This window comes from Mandrillus leucophaeus, unplaced genomic scaffold (genome assembly GCF_000951045.1).
Source record: "Mandrillus leucophaeus isolate KB7577 unplaced genomic scaffold, Mleu.le_1.0 Scaffold100, whole genome shotgun sequence".
NCBI lineage: Eukaryota > Metazoa > Chordata > Mammalia > Primates > Cercopithecidae > Mandrillus > Mandrillus leucophaeus.
Window position 1 is genome coordinate 2,521,631 of NW_012098099.1, and position 26,550 is coordinate 2,548,180.

At 39.7% G+C, this 26,550-nt stretch overlaps 1 protein-coding gene across 2 annotated transcripts in view; it reads right to left on the minus strand.

Moving 5' to 3' along the window:
• GPR141 (G protein-coupled receptor 141) overlaps positions 1–26,550 on the minus strand; it is a 62,817-nt gene that overhangs the window by 9,831 nt on the left and 26,436 nt on the right. Inside the window, exon 3 of one of the 2 annotated variants that reach the window (XM_011972871.1) lies at positions 1,535–1,656. The exons of the other annotated variant lie outside the window; for it this stretch is intronic. The gene's annotated coding sequence lies outside the window, so the exon portion shown is untranslated. The remainder of the gene's footprint in view (positions 1–1,534; positions 1,657–26,550) is intronic. 2 annotated transcript variants of the gene reach the window in all.

Below are 26,550 nucleotides of genomic sequence, written 5' to 3' on the forward strand. Positions count from 1 at the left end.
GGGAGGCTGAGGCATGAGAATGGCATGAACCTGGGAGGCAGAGCTTGCAGTGAGCCGAGATCTGGTCATTGCACTCCAGCGTGGGCAACAGAGTATTCCTTTGCATATGGGATACTATTCTAGGGATTGGTGGGAATTTGTAATTAGTTGACCTAAAATTTTCTCTTTACATTTCTTTCAGAGAGACACCTTGTTCTCCATGTGCATAACTTGCTTGCAGCCATGACTATATTCAGTTCCCAACCAGCAGAGCTGGACAATCACCTCCCCACCTATGCAGGTGCATGGGGGATTGCTACATATTCATAACAGCCTGTTCTCTAATCCCTGAGAAGAGATGGGTATGCAGGATCAATAACATGATTTTATCAGTATTATATTAAAGAACTGTATTCTCCAAATCGAATTTGAAACATTAAAATCTGCAGATTATTCTCATTTGAGTTTTAATTTTAGCAGTGTCACATTTATCCTCCAGGGCATATTTCTTTTTACAGTGGTTTCCTTCAATGGCAATTAATAGCAACATCAATTCAATCAAAGTAAATATATTTGTTTGAACTTAGACTGTTAAATATTCCCTAGTCTATTAATTTACGTGTCTGTTAGAGTTGGATGCCCACAAAGAATGAAGGCAATTTTGAGCCTTTTCACAAAGTGGAAAGTTCAAAGCTTAATAACCTTGAAAGGAAATGTCTTCATTGCTAAAAAATTGAACGCATACAAAAAGAATAAATGCTGCTCAGAAATGCTTCCAATGCCTCACTTCAGAATATTAGCTTGTTATTTAGAACAGTCCCCGAGACTGTGGGAAAGCCAAGAGAAGGTCTGAGAGACACAGTGAGCTGTGAAGCAGTGAGCCTGCCAGGCATGAGACAGACAAGCCTGAGAGAAAAACACCATGGCCATGGCCGGGCCCTGGGACCCTGGAACAAGCAAGCCAGCACCCACAGTCACAACAAGTGCAACTGATGGCTTCGATGTGTGTTATATACAGAACCTGCCAAGTGTGGTTAAAACAAACACTTGTAGGTAAGAAATATGCAGTCTCTGATCAAATGAAAAGCTCTGTTTTCCTGGGTGCCAGCTTTAGATGATACATGTTTAGATTTCTTGATATTCAGGTTCAGGTTTTGAAATTTGTCCTGAGCTTTGGGACACAGGCACTTTGAAGAGAAAACAATGGAAGCTTACAAAGTGTCCAGGATAGACTGTTTGAGACACACTTGTTGTTATTATTTAAAGATCCACCTCACATTTAATTTTGAAGAAAAATATAGCATGTACCCTAGCTCAGAATTTGGGACGTGGTATGTGTCAAGTACTTCTGTCATGATGCAATGAATTCATGAAAGAAAGAGGGTGAGAGATCAAGAAAGTGAGGGAGGAACAGAGAAAAGAGAAAAAAGTGGGGAAAACAAAGAAAAGGAATAAGAAAAATAAAGAAGAGAAGAAGATGAAGGGAAAATAGGAGAGTAGGCTCTGAGGGTCCCAGCCAGTGATGCTGGTGTTATACTTAAGGCATTGAACTGACCGTAATATTTTCCTGGGCTTCGGTCTTTCTTTACACCTAGAAATGATTCAAATGTCTCAGTTACTCTCTCAGTTGATTGTCCAATATAGTTTTGCTAAGGAGTGCAGCTGATCCAGGAAAACCTGAAAGAAGGTAAGAAAGAGGTAGTTTCTGCTTCCACGGAGACAATCCATTTCAAATACAAGAAACCAGGGAATTTTTTTTCAAATAACATTAACAACAGTTATTTGTTGATGCTACTTAGATATTTCACCTATATATCTTCACTGTGCTTTCTCTTCCCAAAATATTACCCCCACTCACACAGTCTTGCACATCTTTGAGGTGTAAACACGGACTTTCAAGCCCTTCAGGCCCCCAGGACATTCTCAGCTGCTTTCTCAAAATGCTTCACAGGTGCCTCTCAGTCCTTCCTTTGTTGTCTTATTAATTTCTCTATTTTAATTATTTTATTCATTCGTGCAGTTGCTTTTAACTTTGAATTTCTTTCAAAACTAGCATATAGTTTTTTAATAGCAGTCATGAGTTGTTAACTGAATGGGTGAAATAATGGTGAACAAGTGCCTTGACTGGATTAAATATTTTTTGGATATGGCCACATTTGGATCTAGACCAACAACTGACATCAGGATCCCAGAAATAAACTGCAAACCCAGAGCCAGCTCTCTCAGGGGGCAGGACTGCCTCTCTGGCTGACTGTGAACTTCCTTGTCCCACATGGGGATCCCCTCTTTACCTCTGCAATTGATCTTGGAAGGTCATCATGAAGTCTGGCCTCAAACTCTGATTTTCCCCTGCCCTCTATCATGTCTCTGCTTAAAATCCTCTTTGTTTCCTGTTAGAGAAAAGAATAAATTCTGAGTTCCTACGATGACATGTAAGCCCTTTGCAAACTGGCCTCAGCTTCTATTTCAAGGGACACCTCCTCTCTAACCCCCTTCCTTCAGCCTCGTCCTGTGACTCAGACTTACCTACCGTTCTTGGAATGTTCTCTTTCATACCCCCAGCTTGTTTCTTTTTTCTCTATGCCCCAAATGTACAGCGAAACAACTAGACTGAAGTCCAAATTGCGTCATCAATGATTTCATTTCTCTTTTTAAAAACTTTCCCTGGCATCCCATTGTCTATGGGAGCTGTGGAAACTGACATATTAGCTGACCTGACATACCGGGCCAGGTCTTGCTGGTATTTGTAGCTCTAAACAAGCCTCTCCCCTATTCTGGTGCACCAGGATTCTCCCATCGTGCCTGCATGATTCTCTTATGATTCTGATCTGATCTGATCCCACACACAAGAGAGCTCCTCAGGTCTGCCTGAGGCCTGGCTGGTGGCTATTCCCTTGTATCTTACCAACCCCCTTCTCAAAGCCTTGCCGACAACCTTGCTTGGGTCTCAGCAGTCATTGTCCATGGCCTGAGGACTACGTCAATGTCAGAAGTGAGATACGGAAGTGGTTTTAGTGGCTGTTTCATAAGAAACCTATGGTAGAGCCAACATCAGAGACCAGCCTACAAAATGAAAGTCCTATACAATTTGTAGAACCCTGCAAAATGACATTAAATAATCCAAATGCTCATTAGTGTGTAGACCTTAGTCACCAGAACCCCTCCCTGTACCGTTTTAAAACAGGCAAACAAGTATAACCTACTTTGGGATTTCTCACTTCATTTATTAAACAAATGATATCACTCTAAGTGTCTATTGTACAGTAGGTAGCAAATATTCTGAAATGAATAAAACACATCCCCGCATTTAAATCTCCTTCTGTTTGGTAGGAGAGAAAGAGACACATCAATTATTTACAGAAACACCTACAGATACATGAAAAATGCTGCAAGAATTCAGAAAGAGCAGTAGTTATTTAAGAGGTACTGGAGGATGAAGGCATCAAAATAAAGTAAAAGATGCTTGGGTACAGATATGTAGCAGTTACTGGATCTTAAAGGATGCATTGAAGTTCTAGATGTAGACAGGAGGAAATAAAGCACTCCAGGGAAAGAGAAGATTCTGGGCAAAGGCTTGGATGCACATTCTGGGAATTACCAATAGTTTGATGTGCCTGGAACATCTGACACATGAGGAGAACATGAGTGAGAATCTGTAGATGAGGGTTTCCATATATACGGCATGTTGCCACTCTAAGGATTTTCCATTTTATTCTGAAAATTATGAGGGATGCAGGGAATTGTAGAATACTGAATGACATCTTAATATTTCAATTTTGAAAGTTTGTTTTGGCAACAGAACGGAGGGTTGGAGAAGGGTTATTCAAGTTAAAATATTATAAGGATTGGAGGAAGATGACACCCACCTAGGAGAGTTTGCCCCCAAATTAAACAAAAATTGAAGAGTCTGGGCTTGGAAGAGAAAAGTACATGCTTCAGGTACCTTCATCCACATTCAACAATAAGAAAGCAAGGATGAGTCACTGGACATTTTAGGAGAGCTAATGCCACATTAGATGGATACCAAATTTCCCAGACAAAAGAACTAACAGATGGGTTGGTTTGCTAAGAAGGCAAAGTGGAAAAAAGTAACTTTAAATGTGCTCAGAGAGGAGAGAATGGTGTGAAGTAAGACTCAGAGTTGTTATTTTAATTAAAATGCACCAAACCACACAATCAATGAGATTGTAAGAAGGTTGAGAAGACTCCCACAGATAGAACCAAAAAAGGTCAAGAGATGGAAGATTTAAAAGAAAAGCTAAAAAACACCTAGAATGAAACTATTAATAGAAGTTCCAACATCATCTGTTATTTTCCTGATCTTGACCATTGTATGTGGTTGTATAAGAGAATATCCTGTTCTTATACAATATCACTGCATACCATACGGATAAACGCAGCATGCTTTCAATTTATTCTCAAATAGATTCAAAAAAATTACAACATGTATATATAAAAAGGGAAAAGCCAATGTGGAAAAGATTACAATTGGGGAATCTGGGTGAAGGTTATATTGGAGCTCTTTATATCATTCTTACAACACTGTAAATGTTGTGTGTAAAATTATTTCTAAATTTAAAAATTATGAAAAATTACATAAAATAAACATACAGTTGGTCACCTCTTCATTGCCTACATTGCAACAACTGGGATTCAGCCACATTAACTCTTAAAGGAATTATTACAGCAAATCATTTTTTACTCCTATCTCCCCTATTCCCAACTCAGCAACCTAAGTAATCTTTCAGAATGTAAGTTAGAAGATGTCATTCTTCTTATCTCAATCCTCCAATGGCTTCTCACCTTTCTCAGAGTCAAATCAAGATTTAGAAATGGCGTGGAAGACTTTATAGAATGCGATCCCTCCTCCCCGTTCTCTGTCTTTGGTCTCACTTCCTACAGCCAAAATGCAGTGAAATACATTTTAAACCTACAATGCTCATGATCATACCAAATTAAAACACCCATTGGTTTCCACAAGGTGGAAGTGAGGGAAATAAAAGAGAGAAATTGTATGTGAATATCTTAATATTTTTTGGTGGGGAAGAGGTTAAAGGTACTGTTTAAGTGTAGAGAAACAAAAAAAAAAATGAATGTAACTTCTTCTTCTTTTTTTTTTTTGAGACGGAGTCTCACTCTGTCGCCCAGGCTGGAGTGCAGTGACCGGATCTCAGCTCACTGCAAGCTCCGCCTCCCGGGTTTACGCCATTCTCCTGCCTCAGCCTCCCGAGCAGCCGGGACTACAGGTGCCCGCCGCCTCGCCCGGCTAGTTTTTTGTATTTTTTTTTTTTAGTAGAGACGGGATTTCACCGTATTAGCCAGGATGGTCTCGATATCCTAACCTCGTGATCTGCCCGCCTTGGCCTCCTAAAGTGCTGGGATTACAGGCTTGAGCCACCGCACCCGGCCAAATGTAACTTCTTGACGAAAACTTAAGAGCAATCAATTAGTGAACCAAAGTTACATGTATGGCTTGCAAATTATGAGAAGGAAAAACAGAGCACAGCAATAGCAGTAACAGAGGCAGGAAGGAAAAAAAAAAAGCAAACATGGTAAATAAACATATTTTAAGATAAAAGAATGAAAAGTCCAGACATCCGAATTCACACAATTTATAATTTGTTCCTTCTTCCACCTACAAAAACGAGAAATTTTGTCTATCACTCTGTGACTGTACTAAAAACCACTGAATTGTGGTTCACCAGCCATAAAGTTGTCCTTTGAAAAAAATGACTTTTATAGTTGGTGAATTATATTTCAGTAAAGCCATTGTGCAAAAAAAGAGAGAAAGAAATTGCATCTGAGCTGAGCCTTGGTGATGAGGGAGGAGCGGGAGAAATATTGACAGATAATCAATGCTGCCGGTGACTTCCTTCATTTATTCATATCGAGGGCAGAGTAGGAAGCTCCCCTGGTTAGAGGGCTAGGTGGATGCTGTGCCAGGAACCAGGAGCTCTGGGTGCCTCACCCTGCTCAAGATCGCAGGCCTAGTCCCTCTGATGTGGCTGCTCATTCCTCCTGGCTCTCCACTCCATCCCTGGCTTCACTTCTTTCTGCTGCACATTGGACAGATGGGACTGCAGATTCAGCTTCTTGACTCTTGACCACTCATTACAAGGAACCAGCCCTACCCAAGCCATGTGCTTCATATGTCATCTCTTTTGATGACATATGAATCACTGTCATCTCACTTTTTCTTTGTTATTCTCTATATTCATCCCTGCTTCCAAGAAGAAAAGATCCATGAGAGTGGCCATGATGTCTCCATCTCCAGGACAGAAGGAACCCTTGGACCAGGAATCAGAAGACAAAATCACGAATTCTTAGTGTCAGAGTGAAACCTAGAGATGATAGCATCCAGTGCACTCATTAAACTGAGGAAGACATCGAGGCCCACACAGGGACCTTCAAAAGCTAGCAAGGCTTGTCACTGGCTAAATTTCAGGTTCTGTGTCTCAGTCTGGGACTATTCCCGTGACACAGCACTACTACAGGCAGACTCCAGAGGCCCAGCGAGACAGATGGCAGCTTCTAATCAACAGAACTATGCTTTAAGTCCAGCCCCATAGGCCCCACCTCAAGGACACCAGTTGGGAGCCAGGATGGATGTCCGGCCCCAGCTAGAAGAGGCATCACAGGTTGTTCTGAGAAAAAGTTGTCAGCAGACAAATGGCTTCCCTGCCTTTGAGCTCTCCTTAGAACGAATTATAGTTTGTTGTGTTTGCAGAAAACAAATGGGAGCAGTCACTTTAATCACTCACTCAGGGAAACTCAAGCAGCAGTTCATCCAAAATATATTGAAAAAAGATTCTGGGATGGCAGCTCCCACATTAAGGACCAGCTCAGTATAGCTAAAAAACCAAAACCAAAAAATCTGTCTGAAAATATCTGAAGCAGTGTGGGAAACAACAGAAGAGAAATATCCACTCTAAAGAAATCCACTGGAGAAGATTATAGGCCTAAGTAAAATATGAAAACTGCCCCCTGCTTTGTCCATATTCAAACTCTTCTCACAGTCCTCCTCCTCTTTACGTCCTATTTCTGAAGTTTGAAAGGACTCTCTCGGGTTTTCTATGGTTTGTTTAATAGCAAAAAAAAAAAAAAAAAAAAAAAAAAAACATTTTTTAGGCAGTTTCAAGTAAAATTAGATGTGCAGCCTCACTCATCAAAGACATCATTTTCCACCAAAGAACAGGCTTCTAGATTTGAGCTATCCATTCTCTCCTCACTTGAGGAGTTCACCATTGCTGCTGACTCTCTAACAGGTGAAGATGCAAGTTCTGGTTACCTACAAGGGAAGTGGGAACTGAAACTCAGAGGCTTTGTGTCTGTGTAGAGTGAACCCCACTGCTCCGCAAGGCACTCAGGCTGCCCCTGCTGCCACCCGTGTTCTCCAAAATAAGGAACTGTCAGTGAGTTCGTGAGTTCTTTCCATTCCCAGTGAGAGCCTTGCATAGATCAGTAGGTCTGCAGATATTAAAATGAGCTATGAATTCTGATCTTCTTGAATGTCCATCTCCTAACCAGAAATTTTGCTTCAAAGTAATCTTTCATTGTCCAGGGACTGTGCTTTATTCTCTGAAATTGTTAAATCTGGAGGACTGTGTTCCTGGAATTCCTTAGTGTCCAGTGCTACCACGGCCTTCTTGTCACCTTTGACACACCATCTGGCCTACTTAATCCACCCAGCCTCAAAAGACAGAGAAACATGTCTATACGGACATGTAAGGGACGAGGCCTTCAGATAGGCAAAACGTGGTATTCAACAATGCTGGTAACTTCCTTGCCTCCAAGCCTCCTTATGGCCCATGAAGCACTAAAACGTGATAGAGCAAGAACAGGACATCACTAAAGGAGGCTGCTTTTCACATCATCATTTCACAGGATTCACTCTGTGCTTCACCCAGTATCATAGTTTCTTCCCTCCCTCACCATGTTCACTTCAGGCATTTCACTATCTGACTTGCTTATCTTCCATGCCATTCACTTTTTTTTTCCTTCCTAGTAACTTCTAGGGTTTTATTTCTTTTTATTTTCTCAGTGTTTCTGGGATTGTTTTATATCAATAAAAAAAGAGGCAACTAAATGTCACTAAAGAAAAATTAGGCATTTCTGGACTCTTAGGCTGGGCACAGTGGCTCACGCCTCTAATCCAGGCACTTTGGGAGGCCGAGGTGGGTGGATCTGCCACCACGCCCGGCTAATTTTTGGAGTTTTAGTAGAGACAGGGTTTCACCATGTTGGCCAGGCTAGTCTTAAACTCCTGACCTCAAGTGATCTGCCCGCCTTGGCCTCCCAGAGTGCTGGGATTACAGGCGTGAGCCACTGCACCCGGCCTCTTTTTTTTTTTTTTTTTTTTTTTAGAGAGGGAACCTCACTATAGTGCTTAGGCTGGTCTCAAGCTCCTGGCCTCAAGTCATCTTCCTGCCTCAACCTCCCAAGTAGCTGGAACTGCATATACAAGCCACCATGCCTGACCTGTTTCTGTGCACTTTTATATGACAGCATAACATCTCATCAAGTGGATGTCTCCAAAGTGATTTAACCAAATTTTCAATGATGTTATGTTTCTAACTTATTAATGTTATAAATAACTCTGGGATAATCATTTTTGTGAATTTAGTGTTTCACGTATTTTAGATTTTTCCAAAAGGTGGTGTCCAGGAAAAAAGTGGTCATAGGACATGAAAGTATTTGTGGATACAGATTGATACTGCCAAGTTGCTTTATGTTGACAGACATGAAATATTTCCTTAAAGTCAAAAGTTTATTTCTGTTTTCTAACTTAAACTATTCCTGTCAAGAAGTTTTCTAATATGTTATCCAGATGACTTCAATCAACCATCAATCTTTATTCACTGTAGGTGAAATACACTTGTAGGCAAAATTCTGAAATGAACAAGACAAAAAAGGCCGTGGAAAAAATACATCCTTCAAGCAACGCATTGCCCCCTGAGACAGACACCATACTTTCAGGCCTCAACAGTCCAGGCCGACAGTGAGAGAAGACTCTCCCAGAAGTTCTAAAAATTGTGTCTCCACTTCACACCCAGAGACATGGAGATATTGTCGACCTTTGTCTTGGAGCCCAATATAATCTGCCAAAAAGTTCAGCTGCCATGCCAACAGAAAATCTAGGGAGAACCAGGAATGGAAAATAGTTTTAGGACATGTTGGGCATGTTTATAAAGGGGATTTCATCTATAGAAGCAATCAACATCTATGGATGAAAAACACCACACCACCAAAGTGAAATCCATTCAGAGAAGATCTTTCTTAAATCAAAGCTACTGAGACATTAACCAGGCCAATCTGTCCAAGTTCACCCTTATTCTGTCTTTAGTCCCAGGTACCTCTAGGTTTATGCCTTTTCACCAATAATGGGCACATCTATTATAGTATAACGTATTGATAACTTTTGCCACCAGGTCCTGAGTGCCTCCTCAGTTCCTGGCACTAAGATGCAAATTTCTTATATGCTACTTATAATCCTCCCAAGAAATCTAGGACATGGGTACTTTTATTCCAAATATTAGTTGAAGAAATGAAACTCAGAAAAATTAAGCAGCTTTCTGGGTTCACTCAACTAACAAATGATAGCCCTGAAATTGGAGCCCCAGGCTGTTTGACTCTGAAGCCCAAAAGTTCTGCAGCACATCACAGGGTCACAGCAACATAGAAGTCCCTTTCCTACGAAAAAAGAGAAAAAGTGACATTTCTTCGCTGCTCCATCCCTGCTCTCCTTTGGAGCTGTGGATTCCCCTAGACAATCGGTCCTTGTTTTTCAAATGTATTGTTTGTATCTCTATGACCAATTATCAGGGTATTGAAAAGTAATTAATTAGAATACTGGAAGAGGCCTTGGAGAAGTAATTAAAACAGGCCTACTCGAGTTCTCTAAAGCCAATAAATGTTTGAAAAGCAGTTCATCAGATTGCAATGTAAGAGCAAAACAAAATTGCACTAAAATTTAATTCTCCAAATTTAATTTATCCCAGAGAGGGTTCTGAACCCTTTTCTTAATTTCTTTTCCTTTTTGAACTCTAAGTCCTTAACTCTCTGCTTTTGTTGAGATTGGAAACTACACTCAGAGACTGTTATGGTGCACTCAACTCACATGCTCAGCTCCAAGAAGGCCTAGCCCAAGGTGGGCCAGGTAAAGCCATCAGTGGGCATCAGGGTCTGGTATCTCTAAGTGTCTGCTGCCCTGTGCCCTGTGAACACGGGATGAGTGCGGGGGACAGTCCCTCTTTTGGAAGTGCCAGGCTTGAGTCACGGCACACCTTTTCTCTGCCTGCCTTCTGCCCAACTCCTGATTCACCTCCCAGGCCCTGTTGAGTCCCAAGCCTTCCTGAACCCCAACCATCTCCCCACACTCTAGAACCTTTTTCGTTCATGTTGCGGCCCTGGCAGTAGTTTAGATGTTCCTCTTTGACCAGTGACCCTCCAAGACTAGTCACCCCTTCAGAGGCTGGTTCCAGTCTGACTCTGACACTCTCTGGGGGCTGCGTTCCCCATTGTTCCTGCTGCTCCCTGTTTCCAAGGGCTGTCCTAGCTCCCCAATCCTTGCCTTATTTCCAATGGGATCTCTGAAAGGATTCAAGCTCCACCTCACACTCTCATTCCCTAATCTCTTCCAATAAGCTCATTCCCTGCTGTATGTCATAGGAGTTGAAGGAATGTTTTTCCAAAAACAATTCCTGACCAGGTGGAGAATCACTAATTTCACTCATTTCCTCAGTTTCTCGTCTAATTCTCAGCCCCCTTTTTCTGGTTTTCTACTCAGCTGCCTATGAACTGTACATTTTAAATATGGCCAAGGCTAACTCTAAGGTTAGACAGTTTAGTCCCTTATGACAATGACTTATAATTCGCAGACATGTGTGGCAAAGGTGAGTGTCAATATTTTTGAGGAAAGCAACTAAGTTGCTAGAATGATTTTGATCCTCTATATAAGATGGGAGAGGACCCATCTGTTAATTAGAAGTAGTTAAAAAGTTTATAACTAGTAAGGGTGATTAGAAGCCCTAAATTCAGCAAATGTTCAGCAAAGTATTTAGTGTTTACTAGATATCTAGTATCATGCTAGTGATGAACTAAATAGTCACTCTCACCACCTTCATGGAGACTATAGTCTAGTGAGGAAAATGGTCAATTCATATGCAAATTAACAAATAGATTTACAGTTAGACATTGTATAAGTGCTATAAAGAAGTTACTAACTATCAATGCTGGATGAAGGAAGAAGAGATGCAGATATCCAAGCATTATCAGGAAACTTCTTGCCGAACCGAAAACTTGCAAGATACAAAAACTCATCACTGAATCTGATGGTCAGACAAGATGACTTGTCTCGAGAGTGTATGATTTGGCAAAGTCCTGGCTTTTGCAGTCATATCTTTTTTTTTTTTTTTTTTTTTTTTTTTTTTTGAGACGGAGTCTCGCTTTGTCGTCCAGGCTGGCGCGATCTCAGCTCACTGCAAGCTCTACCTCCCGGATTCACGTCATTCTCCTTGCAGTCATATCTTACCACCTCTCATAGCTCACACAGACTTCTACCTTAGACTCAATCAACACAACTGTCTTGTGATAGTGCCGGTTACCAAGCAGCCAAAGGCATTTCTTTCTTGGCCCAACCTTTGATTCTGGCATGGCAGAACCAACCAGAACTGTGTGGACATTTTGAAGTATAAATTGGCCATCCTCCACATCACAGCTTTCCCAGGTCACATGAGAAAGTTGAAATCGTCTGGTGAAACTCTCCACACACAGGCAAGACAGCTTGTTCTTCTTGCCTCCGTAATGCCCTCCAACCCTATCCCCCACCCTGCAACACACACACACACACACACACACACACACACAAAACTTATCAGGGAAGCCTAAAATACAAATGTATTACAAATGTGAGCCCTGCTTAAGATACTGCATCTTCAGTTCTATGTCGCTGTTGTGCATTCAAAGCTTAACAGAAGCCCTTGGTTAAGGTTCAGTGAGCCAGGGAGATCTACATAGGCTCTGTCACCCTTGTGATCTCAGAAGAGCAAATGTTAAGTGGATGTAGACAGGGTTCTAGTACCAATTTATCTCTCATTTATGCTCAGGGCAAATGTTGTTTCCTTTGCCAACCAGGGCTTTTTCATACATCTCCATGAATGAGGATAGCTCAATTTATCTTAAATCAAGCTCATCAGCAGAAATGACTTTCTAACCCACATTTTCTCTAAACCTTTTTTTCTTGAATCAATCCTTCCTTCCTTCCTTCCTTGTTTAGAGACAGAGTCTCACTTTGTTTCCCAGGCGGGAGTGCAGTGGTTCAATCACAGCTCACTGTAGCCTCGAATTCCTAGGATCAAGCAATCTTCCTGTTCACAGCCTCTCAAGTAGCTTGAGTAGCTAGGACTACAGGCACACGCCACCATGCCTGCTAATTTTTGTAGTTTTTGTACAGATAGAGTCCTGCTATGTTGCCCAGGTGGCCTTGAACGTCTGGCCTCAAGTGATCCTCTCACATCAGCCTCCCAAAGCACTGGAACTGCTTAATTTCTTTATAGCACTTATACAATGTCTAACTGTAAATCTGTGTGGTAATTTGCATATGAATTGACCATTTTCCTCACTATAGTCTCCATGAGGGTGGTAAGGGTGACTATTTAGTTCATCACTAGCATGATAGTAGATACCTAGTAAACACTAAATACTTTGCTGAACATTTGCTGAATTTAGGGCTTCTAATCACCCTTACTAGTTATAAACTTTTTAACAATTCTAACTTTCAATATAATTGACTTATTTCAGCCCAGAGAGAAGAAGGAATACTTTGCAAGGCTATTAGACCAGGGGATCCACTTCCTGGTACATTTATCACACAATTATATTTAACAATTATATTTATGAGCAATGTAAACAATCATATTTAAGATATATGTGTTTGCCCAAGAGATGTATAAGGATTGTTCAGTAATGAAGGAGGGACACAAAGTAAAAGAAGAGCAGTCCCGCCCTCAAGGAGCTTATAATTTAGTGAAGGAGACAGATGCATGTTGTAGAAATTCATGAAGGTAAAATAAGATAGTGCATCAGGGCATTGTTGTGGGAGAACAAGCCAAACTTGGAGAAGGGGGAATCTGTGAAGGCTTCATTCAGGAAACTGGTTTTGGAGTGACACTTGAAGATGGAAAGGATTCAGCACACAACAAGAAGGTGAGGGAAAGAAAGAGGGGGCAGAAAATGTCAGGGATGGATAGCATACGCCAAAAAGGCAGGCACTGATGTTGAAACATTTGTTAATGAACAAAGTGGTCTTCTCCATTATGGTCTGAAATGTATCAATCAGCAAATACACAACCTCTACCTAGACTTTGACTATTTACTCCTCCTTTTTCAGAGATGTCCTCAATCCTCTTAACCTTTGAGGGGAAGGGAGATTTCAATAAGAAATATACTTGCAGTTCTCTTTTATTGGTTCAGTTTTAGGTCACAGCCCACCTACTTTAAATGTAGAAGCTTAGCTTTCCCTTTTGTAGATTTGAAAACAGCTTTTCATTCTTCTTCTTGCAAGCCCTCATGCATATTTTCTGAACCACATTCCCTCCTAGTGTCTATTATGTATTTAGAAAATGAAGCAAATTTTCACCTTAGTAGAAGACACACATAATTAGCAAGGCCTATCTGTCCTCAGAGGCACCTGTGGTTTGGACATGGCTTGATTCTCTTTTGATCCTATCCATCATCGAAATTTGAGGCTCTTAGATGGAGGACCTCTCACCTATCTTCCTGAGAACCTTACATAGAGCTGAGCCCTTTTAAATGCTCACAATACCCTCAGCCCTTGGCAGGCACTTTATCCATCTCCAGTATGTAAAGGAAAACCTTCCCTTTAATATTTAGAAACAGAATTTGAGTTGAAAACTTAGCTGAAAGCTCAGGTACTTTGAGTCTTCTTTTAGAGCAAAAGAGATATAAGTAAACAAGTATAGTTGAAACTTTATTCAGAAATAGAAATTCTTAAGAAGGAATCATATAAGCTGACAGAAAATATGCTTTGCAATACTCTGGTTTCCTGAGCAAAGAGCTAACTCACCAAAGAATTTAGAAGTTACCATTTTTCAGCAAACAAGAAATTATACTTTTGTCCACACACTTCTGATTTTTTGACCACACTTATTGGAAAAATTGATCCAAAGTAAAACAGTGAAATTGAGTAATTTTTGTTCTTTGGAGCCCTATATTTTCTACTAAAGCCCTGGGTATTACCTCTCCTCATCTTTCTGTCTATCCTGTTCCCTAACAAGTCTTACTCTCCCTATGTCCCAGTTTCTCTCAGCATCATATCACACGCAGCTAAAAAAATTCCTATTCCTAAGTACCCCTTCGAGCTCTAAGAAATCTCTCACCCCCCTTGAAAATTTTCCATTATTTGTGCCAAAAAGTAATTCTCCTTCTCACTCTAATAGGTAGTTGCCACTTTTATGTCACAGCATTTCAGGTTTTGATTATAGTTATTAATTTAGCTCCTCCCTCTTCATAACAAATTATAGGCAGCCTGGACAGGAACTGTCTAATTCATGTCAGTTTCTCCCACTGTTCTTAGCAAGATTGCTCTCTAGATGCGTCTTTGAAAGAATAAATGATGTTGTGGACAGCTGGGTTTGCCTGGCTCCCAGACTTCCATGTCTGTCTGCCTTCCTCAAAGCCTACTACTTCCATTTCAAGATCCATGTCATTCTGAAAAGTTGACTCTGTCTCAGCTCCAAGGATGGGATTCTTGACTTGGGCTATGTTAAATGGAGCAGTGCATTTCACCCCCGCCTCATCCCTCATCACAATTACTAGTTCGGGCTGCACATAAGGCTTATGGTGGTTTAATCAGAATGAATTTCAGGACTCATTTCAGGAAGTGTGGACAAAGGCAAATTCTCTTGTTTTAGGTAGTGGAATGTATGCATTGGTGACCTACAAATGCTGCCACCATTTTGTTAACATAACAGAGGTCAATATTTAAACTAATACTCACCTCCTGATGCTAATACCTGCTGGCCACAGACTTTTAGGGATCTGGTAGAAGAACTATGTTTTCATATGCAAGGAAACAAACAAAATTTCCTACCAAATTTTGTACCCATCAAAGCCTGATAACCAAAAAAGCTAAATTAGAGATCTATGCAGTTTGCATTATCAAATGCCATTGTTTCTTCAGCTGTAATATGGAACGAACATTGCAATAAACTATGTAAAGCACCCAGCATAAGATTGGATGCTGAACAACCACTCCATAAACATCATTTGTTTCCTTTTATTTTCCTCCTCATCTAACGGGGTTTTCTTTTTAAGGAGGAAAAAAACCCCACTATTTAAAGGAGAAAATAGACTAGGCACAGTGGTTCACATCTGTAATCCCTGCACTTTGGGAGACCAAGGTGGGAGGACTGCCTAAGGCCAGGAGTTCCAGACTGGCCTGGGCAACATAGTGAGAACCTGTCTCTACAGAAATAAATTTTAAACAAGAATTAGACACATGTGGTGGCTCACATCGGTAGTCCCAGATACTCAGGAGGCTGAGGCAGGAGAAGTGCTTGAGCCTAAGGAGTTCAAGGCTGCAGTGCGCTATGATCATGCCACTGCACTCCAGCCTGGGCAAGAGAGTGAGACTTCGTCTCTAAAAAACAATAAAATAAGATAAATAATAAATAAAAACTTTAAAACCACTAACATATATCAATAGCCAACAATTCTTGTTAATGATAAATAAAACACTTTAAAACCACTAACATATATCAATAGCCAACAATTCTTGTTAATGATAAATAAAACACTTTAAAACCACTAACATATATCAATAGCCAACAATTCTTGTTAATGATAAATAAAACACTTTAAAACCACTAACATATATCAATAGCCAACAATTCTTGCTATAACATGTTTTGCAGAATTCAAGATAAAGACAAATAATACCCAGAAAAGAAATGCCATTTTCTAACTTTCATGAAGATAAAACTAACCCAAATCAGAACTCATAGAGTTTTTTGAAATTCCTAATGCTTGAGACACAGATGAATGGAAAGCCATTGCAAAGAACATAACAGCTTGCATCCTGTTTCCACACATCAAAGTAACCGCCATGGCATAACAGTGCTTGCTACACAAATGGCATATGAAAACAACATGAAGAAAAATAAACATGATTTTTTTTGGACCATATCTTTACAGTAAAACATGTTCATTGGAAAGTGAGGACAATGGAAGGGAAGAAATTTCAATTTGCTTTCTTCAAGGTTATTTAGATAAATTGAAATTAGTTTGACTTCTTTTTGGGTTATCCTTTAACTTAAATTGTCCAAGAAGTTAGGTAAACAACCAAGAGTAACAAGAGTCCCAAGTTATTCAAAAATCCTTTTATAAACCCAACACTCTAGAACTTAGTGGGCTGTATGGCTGAATAGTAACTATCCTCTGCCATCTTATTTCTATGTTATTGCAATGTGAAGAACACCCATGCTATTTTTATTCCCAACCTCTTCCAGAACTATATAAATATAGTCCTTTAGGTCCAAGTTCACTGGTTAGTTCCAGCAGCAAAATTGTAGACTCTCACACCTTCGATTACCATGATTAAACATAGTAATTTAAATAAGAGAGGAGGAAAATATACTGAGTCTGCATCCCAGTCCCTATAAATCTCTTCACTTCAAAGTACTAGTCCCTGCAGCTTTATAGAAGATAATAGTAACACGTGCCTTGCCACACTCACAGGCTCTCAAGAGAATAAAAAGAGATGACACTAACACTTGCTACCCAAACATTCTTTACTACATCTCAGAGAAAAATTTAAAAACTCAAGTATATGGGTAAGAGGAGGCGAGATGATAAAAAAAAAAAAAAAAGATACATGGAAAATAGTAGAAAAACCATTGGCTTCGTAGCCAAACCAAACTATATGAATTCTGATCTTATTACCATTTTGTCCTTAAGCAATGTATTCAATCTTCCTGAGTTCAGTTTTGTTTACATAATGGGGATTACTCAATGAATACTGCAGTGTTGTTGTAAGGTTTAAAGGAGATGACAAAGAGATACATAGGAGTTAGTGTAGATTCTTCCATTAGAAGGTTCTCAATATGTGGCAACTAAAATTACACAGAATATTCGGGGAGAGAAATAACATCTCGGTCACGTAAGTATATAACTGATGCATATTCTGCAGAATGAACTGGAGGCTCTTTCACAGCAACTTTAAAGACAAGGTATCTTTAAAGTGGCAGAAAAATTGCAGTTATAGAGTCTGAGAATTTTAATTGAGTAACAACATTCAAGGCAGACAAGTATAGCTTTGGAAGCATGAGGAACACAGGAAAGAATTAGAAGAATCTATACAGCAGAGGAGCAAAAGAATTCTGAACAACACCAGTCAGATTTGGATACATTGACTAAAGTGTTTTAACAGTTTATTCACAGGAAAGCATTGTAAATTAACATCAGGCCAGGCACAGTGGCTCACATCTGTAATTGCAGGACTTTGAGAGGCCAAGGTAGAAGGATTGCTTGAGCCCAGGAGTTTGAGACCAGCCTGGGTAACATAATGAGATCTCTAAGAAAATAAAAAATAGCAATAAAAAAATTAGCATCAGAACCTAATGGTATTTTATCTAAATTATCTTACAGGTATTTAACTTAATTGATAACACATGGTGTATATTTGTGTTAGGGACACTATTTGCCCAATTCTTCATGCACTGCCTAAGCCTATATGCACATTTCCTGACTTATAACTTCGCAGTTTCTCAAAGTTATGCTGTAGGAGCATAATGTATTTCTGGCCCTTTTGACCCTGTGTTTGGCCAGGTGACTTGCTTTGGCCCATAGACCAAAGTGGAAGTCACAATGTGCTAGTTTCCGGTTCTGGCATTAAGAGACAGTTTTTCTGTACATTCCCCTGTGCCTCTATCATTACCATGAGAAGACATGCTTGGCTAGCCCCTGGTTTTGAGAGGAAGATGAAGATGCATGGAGCAGAGTGAAATCATCCAGGACAGCCCAGCTAGAGTCAGCAGACACCAGACATGGAAACAGGACCAACCGAGCTCTGCAGAGCCACCGAACTCAGCCTTGACCATCTGGCTGACCCTTGGCCAATACACAGGTCCATAAGGATAAATGATTGCTCTTTTGTGCTATTGAGTCTTGGGATAAACTTATTGGGTGGCATTTTGTTGGCAGTAGCTAACTAAACACAATGTTCTTCAGAGGCATCTTATTTATCTTGTTTTAAAAATTACTGTCTCCATCTGCTCATGCATTGCCACCAGAAGGGCAGCCACTGTTTTCTATCTTTCAGGTATCAGGTGTGCTTCAAAACAAAAGGCCTTTGATTCATGACCTGATGTTCTTGACCTGAGGTATTACCTGGAGAAACAGAGGGGCAGGTGGTGTGAGGAGTAAATGGCAGTCTAGCATCAATGGCCCAAACAAAAGCAGTATTAAGTAGACAACATTGATCACTTTATTAACCTCCTTGTCTTTGTTTCTTTTATACTCTTTATTACTTGACCCGCCCTGCCCTCAGACATACACACCCTGAGTCCCTTAATGCTTGGGTCCTCCTCCCTACACCATATACCACCGATTCAGGCGAGCCCAGGAGATATGGAGGTGAAAACATAACTGTTATCAAGGCGATCACAGGTGGGAATTTGATTGCTGCTCTCTTGCTGTGTACCAAAGGTCAGCCAGCTTCTCAGTATCCCAGGGATGCCCCAACCCACTCTCTCCACTTAGAACTTCTCTGTAGGGCAGATTCTGTCTCCCTGGGATCTGCCTTTGAGATTTTCATATTTTTGGTTAATCAAGTAACAGGAGATGAGAAACTCAAATACCCAGGGAGAGTTACAAAGCTTCTAGCAACTTTAAAATCCTAAAGGTGCTTCTTGGACTTAGATTCCTGAATTGTTATGAAATGAAGTTATCTCCCCCGACTTTGAGGGCATGTGTCATCTATTTTTACCACACAGACAGGACTGAGTTTTCTAAACCTCCGGCACTCTGGCTACGACAAATTGAACTTGGAAGCCGTTATTCGAGCAAATCAGGGTACTCTTTTGACTGGAGTTTAAAATTTGCATCTCTGGCATAACCCAGGTATCCAGATCACTGCCTGTTCAAGAATGTCTAAACAGATCCAGTAAGGAAGTAATCACAGACAAGAGATGCATACAGGCAGAGGCTGTGGGATTTCAGAGAAAGGTTGCCTACAGTTAGGAGACTCACATAAAGATATCTGGCAGTGTTTGCAACAGGCTTACATTGCAATCAGTGGTTTAAATTTGTCTGGAGAGGGAGAATCTTTCTTAAGGACTTGATTTTTAAAAGGAGGAGTTATCTCAAAGGAATGAACCTATGATGAAAAATTGACAACCCCCAGTAGATTCGGTGAGGCAGCCGAGCCTTCTCTATCTGTCACATCAGGTAGGAAACAACCTGGTCAACCCACAATTCACCTGCTCCTGCCCCATGACTTGATTTTTCCAGCACTTACTCCCATGTAGTGCAAAGTGAGTTCCTCTGTACTTTAGCAGGGCTGTAGCCAAGAAGATGCTCCCGTTGGCTGTTAATTAGGCAACATGTAGATGGATCAGTGCCACTAAATCAGTCAGTGCATTGGCAGCATCGGCATCACCAGGGCCCCACCCAGACCTATTGAATCAGAGTCTCTGGGGTGAGGCTCAGCAACTGGGTTTTAAGAAGGCCTCCAGATGATTCTTGGTCATGTTAAATTCTGAGAACCATTGATTTAGATCACCTTGAGCAAGTCACCTTTCCAGCCTTAGTGTATCTCTCTACAAAATGAAGAAATCAGCTAGAATGTTTTCAGTAAACCCCTGTAGCTCTATTACTCTGTGATTTTACTTTAAGTAATGTCAGTCTCTCCACTTGCTTTGTTTTCTTTTCTTTTTGATTCATTGATGTTGCAGAATATAAAGGAAGAGTTTGAAAGCCAGATCACTGGTAAGCCCTCCCATTCTCACCCAGAAGAACCCAAAACACTGTTAGTTACAATAATCACACTGAGTATTTAAGAAGATACAGAACTCTGATACTCAGGAGAGAAAAAATGACCTACTGTTATATAAATAAGTAAATAGCAATTAAAATTCTGTATGTAAAATAAAAATACCCTCCTATTACTTTCTAGCTCTGTCCAGAAATAATAACCATCAGAGTCGCAATAAGTGTCCCTGGCACTCAGACTGTGGGCATTTATTTAAATATCATTTTCCACCAGAAGTACCATTTACTTATACTTATTAAAGTGAGTACAACAAGAAAACAACAAATGCAAGGTACAGATCTTGTGTGGAACCCAATTCAAGAAATCAACTGAAAAAAATATGAGGCAATCAGGAAAATTTGAACAGTTATTGACTATTTGGCAATTTTAAAGAATTATTTTGGGCAAGATGATAGGTTTTTCAAAAACCATCTTGGAGAGATATATACCAAAATATTTATGGATAAATGGTATTACATCTGGGATTTCTGGGATTTTCTTCAAAATGATCTAGCTGAGGGGTTGGCGGGGAGACAGAATAAATCACTCAGGGCAGCCTTGCATGGAGTCTATGGAGTTGCATGTAGCTGAGTAATGGGTACATGCAACTCTGTATGGGATTTATTGCTCTCTACTGTGCTACAGATTTCAAATTTTCCATAATAACATTTTAAATTAGTAATCTAAGAACAAAAGAGTAAGGGCAGAAAAAAATACCCAAAAGAAAAAAATCCAAATAGTAACAAAAGTTATACTTCCATTTTCTATTATGAAGAGTAAGATGACTAAACTCAATGCCTCAAAAGGAAATGTTGCCTGTGGGGCATCCTCCAGGTCATCACGTACTCTCAGTTTCTGTACTTGGAACCCATTCTTGTTTTATTCTTTGCAGAGAGAGCTTCGTGAACAGAGAATCCATGCTGTGAGAGAATGCTTACTGCGGGCGTGCATGGAACCCGGCAGGCATTGGACAACTGTTCATGCAGTGAAAAATACTCAGAATGGAAGAAAGAGAGGCAAGCTGACAAACAACAGACATCCTTTAGTCCCTGCTGCTGTGCTCCCAGTTCTTGTATGCAATACCCAAGCCTCCCTTACCCTTGAGTTCTTATCTTGGCCCTCACCCTTGAGTTCTTATCTTTTCCCTTGGAGGGAAACATCCAGTTAAGCTGCCTTTTACAAGGATTTCTTTTATCCATGTCTTTAATAAGTTGTGTGGACAACATAAAGTGACCATGCCAAGTGAAAATTAAAACAACAATATCTTTTAATCTATAAAATTAGTGAATTAAAATATTGTGACAATCTTCAATGCTGGCAAAGGCAAGCTGATGTTGCTCATTAGAGCTGAAATTGGTACCACATTTCTAACAGTCAGTTTGGCCATATGTGGCAAGATCACTAATAGCAATCATGCTCTTTGGGGTAGTAATCCTTCTAGGAATTACGAAGAGCAATATCAGCAACAGGTACAAAATACATATACTATATGAAAGAGATTTGTTAACAGTAAGTTAAGTAAATTATGCTCCACTCATATGATCTACTATGTCATTAAAATGATGCTTATTAAGAATATTAAATAAAATAGAAAATTTCTGTGATAAAGAAGACAACCCTGTACACACACTATAATCCTGACCATATAATCCAAATATATTTATTTATTGAAAGTAACTGCACCAAATATTTAAACATTGTTGCTTTGGGCAGGTGGATCACGAATAATTTTTATTTTCTTTCTGTACAGTATACAACGATTTCCCATTTTTCTGCAATAATAAGAACCCTGTTTCATATGTTCTTCTAATATATCTTCACCATGCAAAATTGGCCAAATTTCTTAGTTACCTAATAACAGAAACAAAACAACAGTCTTAAATGCACTCAAAATAGGTGCTATAGCTTGTGGAGATATATATATATAATTTTACTTGGCTTAATTAAAAATATAGTTTAATAATACCTCCATCTCAGGGTCATTTAAAACATAAATGAGATATTAACCTTCATATGCCTTTACATTCATAGTTTCCTTTGAATGTAAAATGTTGAGAAGTCTTGAGTGAGATGTCAAACCTGAACATGCATTGTAATCTACGAAATGTTGTAAAAACGGTAGCCTCTATGATGACTTATTTAAATGGGTACTTCAAAGAAAGCATTTGAGCTTTGATACCTTATTGCTCTTCTACATTCTAGGTGGCTCTTACATAATGAAACTAATAGTTATGCATGAAAGGACCCTGTCTGTATGAGGTCAGTATCCTACGAAAGCCACCCTGATTTCCCTCTTGAGTTTCTTGGAGTTATCTGCCTCTTCCCAGAGGGAACCCCTGACTTTGCTGTAGGCACAGCATGATATTATTGCTCTCAGACAGGATGAGTACTCATTTTTCCCAGGTCTTATAAGGTCAGCTTTAGCTTTCACCACCCTCTGAACATGGCACCTTATTTGGTCACCACCATTCCAGTAGTTCTACTACAGCATAGAGGAAGAAATGTGTCTTCCTAGCACAAAAAATAAATTCCAGAACAACTCTCTGCTTAATTAAAATGCAGGCTGCTTTTGGCCAGCTTTTTTTTTTTTTTTCTTTTTTTCTTTTTTTTTTTTTTGGCCAGCAATTTGTCAAGAGGCAGTTTGAAAGAAATGCTGGCAAAGACTAGAAATGTTGGCAGAGACTAGATTCTGAGCTGAGTTCAATGACTAGATTAGTCATTTACATGGGTTCAACCACTTGTCCTTATCATGCTTCAGTATGACCACTTATAAAATGTTATCATTACATCTGTCGGGCTGCTGTGACGGTTTCAAGGAGCTAACTTGTCTATCCAAAACATCTAAGAGGTCACATATTAGCTTAGAGGTCATATACACTCCAATGTTCTCTTCAATTTAGGAAATTTCTTTAGCATCTGAAAATTTCCAAGGTCAAAATCTTCACACTCTGTTTTGAGAGGCAGTCTGTGGTGTTGTTAAAAATAGTTGCTGGAAAGTCCTTTATCATATTGTGCAGAAATCTGCCTTCCTAGAAAAACCCTGTCGTAGCATTGCAATGTAATTGTTTTTCCTCTCTAGTTGGTATTTCCTTGTCAACTGAATATTCCTATTTTCTCTCTTTGCTCCCAACCTCCATCTTCCTCTGTGTCCTGTCATCCTTTCTTTTTCAGGCAAGTAACTAAAGTTTCCAGTGTAGTATAGGATCATAAGCGTTGGCTCTAAAATCTGCCAGCATTTCTAGTCTAAAATCTTGCCTTTATTATTTACTAGCTGGGCCATCTTGGGCAATTTACTTAATATCTCCATAATTTATTTTCCATATCTGTAAATTGGGATGATTATAATGTTACCTGTTTCATAAAGTTTTTGTACTGTTTCACAAGCATGTGAATAATCTATATAAAATACATCATAAGACTTGGCATAGAGAGTACATTTGATAAATGCTTATTGTTGATGAGAGTGATAAAGATAGTATGGTTTCAATACCTTCCTCAGAGGGCCAGGATATTTGGACACTGTAGTTCATCAATGACCTTCATAAATTATAATGCCACAACTAGAGTCATAAAAATGTTATAATCAGGGAAGCTCAAAGTACAGTGGGATATATACCACTTGATTTGAATATTAGCTATCTGAAATTGAGCAAGGTATTTGACCTCTCTAAGCCTACATTGATAAAATGGGGATAATGGTAATAACGTTATCTACTTGTAAGGTACAAACTACATTCAAATCACCATTCTCAGCACTAAATTTTAAAATACTTAGAATTGTCTTGTCAAGAAGTAAACACTCTATTATCATGTAGAAGTTCTGGGAGGTTCAGGATACAGATGGCTGCCTCTAGGGTGACTTTTTTCTCATGGGCACAGTACCTGAGGTTACCCTGCCCCTGAGGAATCCCAAAGGCTCTGACCACAGCTCTGTTTGGCTCCACCACCACACACTTTTTAACAGGAAGGAGGTAAAGGGAAGGAGAAGAGGGTCAGGGAAGCACTGGAGGGAAAGGGAAAGAGGAAGGGGCAGTGGGAGTGGAACAGAAGAAAACATACCAGGTGGGTGGGTGGTTGCTCTCAGGAGGGAGAAGAGGGAAAACCACCGACTTAAGAAGGGGCAGCTCTTCTTTTCCTTTGTCCATGACCAGGCTATCTGTAAGGGTCTCTAGTCAATCATTACGATTTATATGAAAAGAAAATGTATGTGAAAAACGTCCTACAAAATTCACACTGTCACTTGCATATAGAGAGGCAATGGTATGGAGAACAAAGGATGTGAACTTTGGTATCAACACATTTTCCTTTTGTATAGTCACATTTTCATGACACCCATCAGGAAACCTCTCCATTTGAGTACCAGGTTCAGCTGAGCCTCTGCCAAGTGTGGCCTTTAATTTGTTTGGCTAGAATCCTCTTAAAAATTATTTTTGCCGCTGATTTGTGAATTCTTTAATGCTGCCAGAAGAGTGGAAAGAACTCTGGTAGGGAGTCGGGGGAGATAGTTCCACTTCCTCCTGGTACTTACAGAAATCTGGAGGGTTGGAAAAAGTTCTCTTCACTGGGAATGTTAAACCTCAAGCCTTCTTCTTGAATCTAGATAAATGCTTTTACAAATATTTTGCTGTTTAAAATTTACTAATACAACAGAGTACATAAGTGCTCTGAATTTTGGAAGTTCATCTATCTCAAACCAATGGTTCTTAATCTGGTTTTTAAATGCTCTCCAAGTATTTCTCAATCTATTGACAGACTTGCACCATCTTGTCCCTTCTGTGCATCCGTAGAGTCCCTGGCCACAAAGGTTAGCGTTAGACGCCATGAATAATAAGAGCTGATACTGTGACAGCTGCAAGTAGAACTAAAGAGAAGCCATTATTTGTGTATGTGTGTAAACACTATGCAGGCCCGAGAGCTTCTGGAGAAAGGAGACCTGTAGTTCACCAGTGGGTCTCAGGCTTCTTCTAAACCACCCACATTGGAGCAAAGCAGCTGCCCTCTTTAGTGGTAGTTTCTAAAGATTCTTGCATTTCCTGATTTCTGGAACAGCAGCAGCAGCTTTTTCTGGTCTCTTTTCTCTCTCAGCCCTTTCAATGCTGTTGCAGCCTCTGATTCCCTACACTAGACCCCTTTCCTGTTTGAAATACCTGGAGTGGTTTCAGTTTTCTCATGACATCCAGATTGATGCACCAACTCTGGCTGCACTATAGAATTGGCTGGGAAGCTTTTGCAAAATAGTGACACGTGGTTCTCACTTCTGGGAATACCGTATAGGTGTCTATATTTTTTATTGCTCTCCAGATATTTTCAATGGGCATCCCAGGATGAAAACTATTTTCTCAATTGCAAATTTGAATTTTCAACCTCAGGCTTTGGTATCTTTTCTCTCAGACCCCCATCTCATTGTCACTTCAAATCAGGTTTACCAAGTCACAGAACTCACTTTATTTCTTGCCCTCAATATGTTTTCTCAACATATTGAGAAGAGGCCAGCAAGCAATTTCCAATGTAAAAACCCTAGATTTGCAGACATACTTTCCTTCAGACAACTAGCCTAGGCCAGAATCCAATTGATATATCACAGTCCCCTGCATTTCCTTTCTCTACTGTGGTCATAGAAATAATATTATAAATGGAGAATACATTCTTTAGATGGATTTATGCTGTGATGTAAATAATTTATCAGCGATATAAGTTTTACCATTTAGTCTGGTGATCAAACCAACATTTAGAGTATTATTTTCTATGGAAAAATATTCTTCAAAAGAGCAAACACCTGAATTGTGGACTGCCCATCTGAAGTCAATAAAAATTCCTAAAGTTGCAGATTGAGGCCTGTATTCTCTTCAGAGTTTTAATAGAATGTTTTAAATTTAACATATTTTAATTGTCTTCAATGTCAAAGTAAGCTTTCCTTGGGTTTTTAGAGAAATATCTAAATAATACCAGGGTTACATTCAACTATACATATAATTATTCATTTAATAAGTATTATTAGAGTGGCTATTGCATACCAAGTATTGGGCTTGTCACTGAGAATACAGCAATAACTCTGATGTGGAATTCGAGGCAGAGTCAGTAAGTGTTGACCTCAGTTCACAGTGGAAAGTACCCTAAAATGCCAAAAATAATTTTTAAACATCTTTTAAAAATTCATGGATGAGTTAAAAATAAGTATAAAGTCTTAGTAGAAAAGAATAATTTAGTAATACATAAATCAAGAAAGGTAAGCTAGTAAGTGAGTACTAAAAGCAGAGGCAGCTCTGAAGTTATTCATCAATGCTGGAGACTTAGATCTTTCCTGTTAACAGACCCATATACACAGGACAACAGGGACAAAGCCTGGGCCCCGTATAAGGTGTAAAGTCAGATTGGACTCAACCACACTAATATGGTTTAGCTGTGTCCCCATTCAAATCTCATCTTGAACTGTAATCCCCACAATCCCCATGTGTCATGGGAGGAACTCAGTGGGAGGTAATTGAATCATGGGGGCGATTTCCCCCATGCTGTTCCCATGATAG